The sequence below is a fragment of the Carlito syrichta genome, unplaced genomic scaffold (genome assembly GCF_000164805.1).
Source record: "Carlito syrichta isolate Samal-C Ts95f unplaced genomic scaffold, Tarsius_syrichta-2.0.1 Scaffold309813, whole genome shotgun sequence".
NCBI classification, from domain to species: domain Eukaryota; kingdom Metazoa; phylum Chordata; class Mammalia; order Primates; family Tarsiidae; genus Carlito; species Carlito syrichta.
Genome location: NW_007253909.1, coordinates 166,172 through 174,973, shown reverse-complemented (window position 1 = coordinate 174,973; position 8,802 = coordinate 166,172). Strand labels below are relative to the sequence as shown.

Sequence of the window (8,802 nt, the reverse complement as noted above, 5' to 3'; positions counted from 1 at the left end):
TATATAAAATCAAACATCTGAGTCATTTTCAGTTTGACCTAACTAAAAAATTAGGGGGAAAAATCATAAGATGCACTTCATTAAGAAATGGGGAAGGGGGAAGTGATTAAAAGCTCCCTCTTTGCCCCCTGGAAGGTTTGCTATGCAATTGAAAACATAGTGCTTCTATTTGAAGCAACGCCTAAATAATCAGAGAACAGCATATGAAGAAAAATATGATGCTTTAGCTGCAAAGACTCAGTGCCTGTAGCAACAGCAGTATTATTATAAAAGGAATATTGGAGAATAATTTTGGAAGATATGAATCTTGCTTTAAGTCTTGAAGAATATTAGGCTTCTAACACTGTTTCTTCATAGCATTCAGTTTGTTTCCATAGAAACATTCTGATTAGAACTGGGTTTTGTTGGTTGCATTTTTCCCTTCTCTGCCCCTGGACCTTGGTCAGTTATAATTGGATTTCCGCTTTTTTACGTTAAGTAGCAAGCATTAGCCTCTGTGATTTCAAAGATTTTAACTGGCCTGTTGTCACCGGTGCAAGCAGGTTAATGATACACCTTGAACTTTACAAATCATAAAATATATGGTAAAGATAAAGCATGCCCTTTTTTAACCACTGTGATGAGTCAATGCTTGTCATTCTTTGAGTGAGCACATTTGAGCTGTGTATTCCTTTTAGAAACAAAACATGCCCCTGCTTCATGCTTCCCAGCTAACTCTCACCCTATTGGCTATTAGTACTCTCAGCTATAGCAAAAGTGTGGTCAATTGTATTCCATTTTAATCATCAAGTGAATAGCTTTTGTTCTTCATTTAGCAGTATCTTGAAGATATTGTACACCCAGGCCCAGAGGAAAGCATACCTAAGTTTTAAATCAATGTTTATAGGAATATAGGAAAAAATAGCTGTGTGCTGTTGGCTTGTGATATAGAAGGCTGTATTAATCAGGCATGCCATGTGTTATGGTGTCACTGAGAGTCGAGTCTGATTCCCAGAAGCAGCTGGTGTGACATATCTCGGGAGTGTCCAGCTCTGCGCTGCTCTCATAGACCCATTGACCCAACCTTAAATCCTGAGCGCTGTAGAGAGCATGTCAACAGGCAAGCAGTGCTGTGTTCCACATGATCATGCTTGTAAAAGATCATGAACTATGGGATCCATGGCTTCCAAGTCATTTTAACTTTAATATAGAAATATCCAAGCACACGCAAACATCGACAAAATAGTTTAATGAATCTCTATGCACATTTCTCAGATCCAACAATGATCAGCTCCTGATCAACTTATTTTTCCTGTATTCCACCTACACCCGCCCCCCCACTGAGTAAGAATTATATCCAGCCAGCATAGCATTCAATCTTATAATATTTTCCTCTAAAATAGAGACACATAAACATCTACTTAACCCTGGGACTATATGTGTACTATCTTCAGGATACTGCTAAATGAATAGCAAGAAATAGTCATTTGACTCTTAAAATTCAATACAAGTAATCACACCTACAATCCAACTGTGAGAACTGATCAAACTGAAAGGACAGTGGTATATAAAACATAAATATAAAGAGTGTCTCAATACCATTATTCTATGAAAGATCACCATAATTCTTTGATATCAAATATAAAGCCAGTGTTTCCAATTCCCTGATTGTCTTACAGTGTTTCACAGCTTCTTGGTTGCATTAGAATTCTCCTGACGTTGTATATTGTGATTGGTCAAACTGCTTCTTCGAGTTTCTTTAATCATTGGTTCCTGCTTTTTTCTTTTCCTTGCAACTTTGAGGGTGAAAAATTGTTTTGTTTTTTCCAGTACAGTTTTCCACAGTCTAAACCCTTTAACTTGTTCTTCTGTCTTTTGTATTCCCTATAAATTGGTAGTTAGATCTAGAGCTTAATTAGGTTCATATTTGATATCATCAATATGACTAGTTCATAAGAGGCTTAGTACATTTTCATTAAGAGATAACTGGTATCTGTTTGTTTCTTCTTTTGGGGCATTAGTTGCCATGATAATCATGACCTGGATCTATGAACTCAATAGAGGTTACACAATGACAATATTCTCATTTTCTCATTAGTTCTTCATATATTACTGGAATACTTATATAAATATTAATCTCTCCCATCAAACTCTTGGTTACCCTGAGATATAGTTCATATAGGAAAGGCAGGATATATGTATAATTATTTCTTTCTTTTCAAAATAATTAATTGGTTCCCTATGTCTTCCAAAAGTGATCAATGAGTTGTGTGGGGTTTTAAGCTTCATTATAAACTCCTGGACTAAAACATATTGTATAAATTTCAATCTTGTGCAGTTATTTTGAATAGTATCCTATTGATGCTCAAATTGCCCCATCTTTGGGGAGATGAAGCACATTTGTGTTGGTTCTGAGTCCTGCCCCACCTCTAATAGTTTCTGAACACTTCCTTGCTCTTTAGCACAATGAGATTTTCCAGGCTCATCTTTTAAGTTCCAGCCTCACACTTGGAATCATCCTATTTCTCCAACAGCGCTTTGATTTTTTGAAACAAATGTCTTCAAATGAAACCTACCTGTCTCTAACCTTTTAAATTGTATAACATATGCAGCAAAGCAAAGTATTATCTTCAAAAAGAGAAGGATTTCACGTTTCCGTTTAAAATACCTTGAAAAGAGCTGAATTTAGTCATGTCATAGGCCACATCATAGTTTTCTGTCTTACATACACTTATGTTCTCAAAAAGTCTAATAGTGTGCAAAACACTTCTTCGCAATAACCCAGAAGCACTGGCTGGCAGGGGAGGCATTGAACTCTAACACCAGAATCAGAACAGGATTCCATTATAGTTTTTGTGCAATTATAAGCATGGTTTATATCAATTACTCATGTTTTGGTGACTTAAATAAGTGTTATCCATGTCAATGTTAGGATCACCTTAAACCCTATGTTTATACAGTCTTTTCCCACTTTGGCGTTAGCCTGCATCCCTCTCTCTGGATATAATCTCAAGAATGCTCAGATCCAAGTCTGAAATGCCCAGCACTCTTCTTCTACTTTTCACAGAACCTCTTTTCAGTAAATCCTGACTTCTAGAAGACGTTATCATTATGTAAATTACCTCATCCTTTAAGACCCCTCCAATTCCCACCTTGCCCTCGGGGTGCCCATCATAGAGTTCAGAGAAGGATAGAATGGATTTGGAAGAATCTGGTTGGATTCAAAGTAGTCCTAGGAGATGAGACAACTCTACACTCTCCTCTCATCAAAGGAGACTCAGCCACCTGTCAACTCCAGCCTGTTCCACTGCTGACACCAGAGGTCCTCGTTATATTTAGAGGGACCTAAGGACTCATAGCAAAAAACTATCTGGTCATGCTCTATATTACAGAAGATAGTCCAAATTCACTACAAACTAGGATCACACCAATCTCCTGGGCTTTAGTAAGTGAAGGGAAGTTCATGGATTTGATTCCCACACTTAACCAGGTAGATTATCCTGAGAATTGTTTTTGCTACAAATCATCCCAGTTACAGTTCCCTTGGATGTGACTCAGTTCATGGGTCGACAAATTCTATCTTCCTGTCTCACTAGTCTTTAGGTTTCCATTTCCCAAAGTTCACAGCTGGCCTCTAGCTCTGGTGGAGAGAGAGCCAGCAAGTGGAAATACAGGTGATCAGGATTCCAGGCTCTGAACATACCAGAGATGTAACTATTATTCACTGAAATGAAAAATTCCAAACTCAAACACCAGTGCAAAACAGCCAAATGGTTTGAGCTCCTAAAAGATTAGATAGAAATGAAAGAGAATCTGTGGGTGGGTATATAAAGAGTAGGTACTTACTCAACGCAGAGGAGTATTAGCTTAGATAACTAGTTTGGTGGTTCTCAGCCTTTTAGTATTTGCATATTATAATTTTTAAGGCTTACTTGAAAAAATCAAATTATTGGTAAGTCTACAATAATTACAGCATAGACACAACTCTAGAAAAACAGTGCCTCACAGTGTTAGGACCACCCACAGCCATCCACTGACCCAGGGAAGCATGTTGGTTGGAAAGAACTATTTTCTACCCTGGCCAAGCCCTCTGTCTTGCTCATAAGGCAACTTTCTTGTATGTTCCAGTAAATGCGAAACTTCTCTTTGGTATCCAGTAAATGTGAAACTTCTCTTTGCCATCACATCTCACCTGTTACTTGTAGTGTGCTGTTTCTTGCCTTAACCTGGCCACTCACCACTTGGTTCAACTTTTGTCTCTCATATGATAGACATGTCATAGTATTGTGTGTGGGTGAATGATGTATTGAGTGACAATGCTTGTTTGAGGATATGGCCATTATCTCAGATGCTGAATATGTGTGCTTATCAAAATATATAAAAAATGGGCAAGTATTTCATAGTGCCCACACTTTTTAATTAATTAATTAATTAATTAATTGATTAATTAGAGTTAGAGTCTCCCTCTGTTGCCCAGACTGGAGTGCAGTGGCCGCTCCCGACTACTGCAGCCTCGACCTGCTGGGCTCCGGCGATCCTTCCGCCTCAGCCTTCCAAGTAGCTGGAACTACAGGCGCGTGCTACCACGCCCAGCTAATTTTTTTGATTTATTGTAGAGATGAGGTCTCGCCAAGTTGCCCAGGCAGGTCTCGAACCCGCGGGCTCAGGCAATCCACTCACCTCAACCTCCCAAAGCACGGGATTACAGGCTGAGCCACCGAACCCGGCTGTGCCCACACTTTTAATGGTAGTATACTCAGTCTATTGGTAAGTAGTGGTGAACTGGGACTGTTCCTGGTGGACATGAAGTAGTGTTATCTGTGATAGATCATAATTTTTGTTAACTTTATTTTATTATAGAGATGAAGGGTGCAAGTCAGGATTAGGTACATAAGTAATCTACATGCAGGTGAATGTTTCCAATTGCTCACTCCCTTTCTGTAAGTGGATTATACATCCCATTCCTACTCATTGCCATGTATCTGTAGCAGTATCTCTCTATGGGCACTATGTCGCCCTAACCAATGTCAAGCCACCTGACTTTGCTGGGCCCAAGAAGCAGAAGTGGCAGGATGTTGATTCAGAGCAGAAGCTTTAAGAGGCATCATGAGTTTCTGACAGCCTATCGCCATCAGTGCTGTTTCTCTAGCATGGGCCTTGGAAGGAGCAGAGGTACAGCAACTGACCTGCAGTTACCATATGGAACATGGCCAAGAAATTGCTATTTCCCAGTAAACTATAGTATGTTAAATGTGTCCAAGTATGCTATAGAGATTTGAAGGTGTCTGTTCTTGCTGCTAAAAATAACCAATGCAGTTAATCATGATATTACTAGTTCAATTGCCAGCGTGGGGTTCAACTCATTTTTGGTTGTCCAGAAGGCATCTGATCATGGTAGATTATTCTTTGAAAAGATTCACATCTCTCTCCTCATTTCTGTGGAATGAAAATACTTCTCAGCTCAATTGATGTTGGGTGTGGTTATATACTTTTCTGTGGCCTCATGGTAAGTGAAGTGTACATCCTGCCCTTTGACATTGGAGTTGGCCATGTGACTTGCTTTGGCCAATGGGAGGTTACCACATGTGATGCAGTAGAGCTTGAAATGTGCCGGTGTGGGTGGGCTTTATCTCTGCACTTCATCCCAGAATTTTCCCAGGCTCACCCACTGGCCCTGGAGGAGGCTGTGAGACATTCATAATGGAGCTGCTCCAGCAAAGCTTCCCCAGACCTACACAGCAGACTCCCAGTTCACCCACAAACATGGGAACCCAATGAATACCTCTTATTTTATGCTGCTAAGCTTGATGGCTGTTATGCAACATTATTCACCAATAGCCAACTGATGAACTGAATGAGCAGCCATTGCTGCCGTACTGACCAGATTATACAACTACACAGGTTAGTCACTGGGGCAGCATTTTTGGTTTCCTTGTTTTCCCCAGAATCCTAAAGGCCTTCACCCTAAAGATCCCTCTCTTTCCCCCACTCCCCACACCTGTCATCTATGGAATATGCTCATGGAAAATAGAAGGTTATAATTCTCATTAACAAAGAGCCCCTGATACTACATAACTGATTATGCCCATATTTGTTAGTGATATTTTATGCTTTGCTGGCCCAATAAACCCATAAATTTTTATTGTAGTTTCCTTATTTTTAGGTTTCGCCTATATAGTTTATTGTTCATACAAATCTATAACTTATTAAAATTAAGCACCAGATGTTATAGCAATTAACAAGTTCAGGGGCAGTTTCCATGGTGGTATGTTTAGGTGACATCAAGAATGAATATTTGAGCTTTCTGATCCCAGAGGAATTTCTTTGGATTCATCATCAGTATAAATGATCCCACTCTGACATATTTCCAAAATAAAGAAAGATTAAAACCTCATTAGAAAGTATCAGGCTAATTTTTAGATTATTTTAGTTACCAGAGAGACTTCTAACTCACAATGGCGACCATGTTTTCTATAATTGAATGAACTGTCACACAAACACCAGTGTTTCTACAGAAGGGGACTTTCCAGCTTTGGGAATATCTGTTTCTGACATTTCCTCTCAAAGGGAGATTTTTGTAAACATAATTTTTGTTCTTCCAAAAGAGGAACCATACCATGATTCTGACTTTCATGAAGCCCATCAGGGCCATGTGGTATTTCAGTCCAATTACACTGCTATCTTTGTTAACTGTTGTGTTTCGATGTTGTGTCAGACTTGGGATTTGAAATCTCTCTTCATGGAATTCATTTCAAAAGACCAGAGAACATAGTTTAGGCCCCATGACTGGATTGCCTGGGGACCTCCAGGCCAGTGTCATCTATGAATGAGAAAGATGTGAGTCTCGACAATAGTAAAGGTTATTGGAAAGAAAGTCACAGTGACCCATCTAATGCTTTCCCTAAATCTTCCTTCTTTCACTTCACAGAGAGAATGGTGCTAATTCTACTAGCAAAGCCCTCACCTTTAAAATTACTCATAAAAGTAATAACTGTAGTATGCATACTATCACATTTGCTCTAATTTAGAACATGCTGGAATGCATTGAAAAAATATCAGAACCCTTGATACACTCAATCCAAAATGGACCTTTGTAGCCAATGATTAGTTTACGAATACTTCATACTTTTGGAAATAGCCTGAGCTCTAGAAATGTACTGTATTTTAATAGATTTCTTTAATTTCCATTCCTTTAGCTTTTTGAAAATAAGACTCTATGGCAAAAAATGGGAAAATTGTTCTTGCTACAATGAAGTAGCCATAAAAACAGTGCAGATAAACTGTGACATCCATGATATGTTGAGAGACCCGAGCTCCCTTCTCAAGTCTGGTGACTAAGAATAAGTTCCTCCACTAAAGGAAATTCAACCTAACAACTTCCATGTCAGTAGGCTCTCATTCAACCTGTACCAATATTGAAGGAGGGTGTTTCAGAGCATCCTATAGCTTTAATTGAATTAGAAATCCAAACTACATATACCGCAAACAATGAGACTGCAGCCTTGGAGTGGGCCAGGTGGGCTTCTGGGCCGCCCTGCGGAAGAACAGAGCTTTGTGCAAGGAATAGTGGAGAGCGGACCTTCTCTCCCACTCATCCAGTCTTACCTTCCAGATTTCCTCTGGGGAAAGAAATAACTGGCCAGGCCTTGGTCAAAATCTTAACTATTTTTTGCTATACAAGTTAAAGCTTGAAAAATACTCGACGGCACAGTGAAAGGAAAGCACTGAGTGGGATTGTGATAGAGACTTCCTGTGTTCAATCCTGTCAGCCAGTTCTGGTATCTGATGACAAATTACTGAAGAGTGAGTGGATTCACAGAACCCAGGGCAATAAATGGACTCAGATGGCATCTAGTCGGGTGGCCAGCTGTTCCCATTTGCTCAGGACTGGGAGGATTCTTGGAACTTGGGCGTTTCAGAGCTGACACCAAAAAAGTCTCAGGCAAACTGGGTGGGGTTGGTCACCCCATGAGTGGATCAGTCCTCGCCTTTCAGTTATGCTCAGAGGGAGATACCAAAGATTTACGTCTGCAGGCTGCCCAAGCCTTTTACCGGCCCTGTTGCAGAGAAAACAGTGGGATTCTAGGCCTGACTGGAGGATGGGGACCCATTTGTTTGAGGCAAGCTGCTGTGACCCCAGGTGCCTACCAAGCTTCCTTTCTCCCTCAACCCATCTTCCTTAGTTTCTGCTCTAATTCTTCATCTGACTGAATCCTAGCCTGCTGGATTGGGTCCCTGAGCCCCAACCTAATTTCTCCCTGCTCCTCCCTCAAAAAGTAGAATGCTGTCATGGTGTCTTCTACTGTTATCTACCATTACTTCCTCGTGCGTCTACTGTTAACGTGAGATGCTGGCAACCTCTTGATGACTGGCACCTGCTCTTTATAGAGACTGATGCTGCTGAGAGCTCATTCTCCAAATGAGTCCCCAGCCCATGGACAGCAGTGCCAGCCCACAGAGGACCCAAGTGTGTCCCCTCCTTTCCAACTGACCTCTCCACTTGAAGGAACGAGTCCTGTTACCTGGTTAGGCACAGAGTTGAAACCTTCTTTATTCTCAGTTACTCCGCTCTCCCTGCAATCAACATTCCAGCAACCCTCACAGGCTGGTATATGTGGGTTATGACCTAGAAGGAGCCTTCTGAGCTCTGTGTAGTGACCTTGGGAGCCGCTCATTTAGCCATTTGTTAGTTGTATAGCCTGGGTTCAGTGGGCTCCCCCATTTCCCTTCCCAAGGGCTGGGCTTCCCCTTGCCCCTTAGGAACAAGAGAAGCATTTGCTTTTTTCTGGCCTAGCCCAAGTCCTACACCAAAGCAAAGTAAAG

General features: G+C 40.7%; 1 protein-coding gene across 1 annotated transcript in view; it reads left to right on the top strand.

Annotated features, from left to right (window-relative positions):
• The window catches only part of SLC22A3 (solute carrier family 22 member 3), a 51,187-nt gene that overhangs the window by 12,062 nt on the left and 30,323 nt on the right, over positions 1-8,802 (top strand). The gene's annotated exons all lie outside the window — the stretch shown is intronic.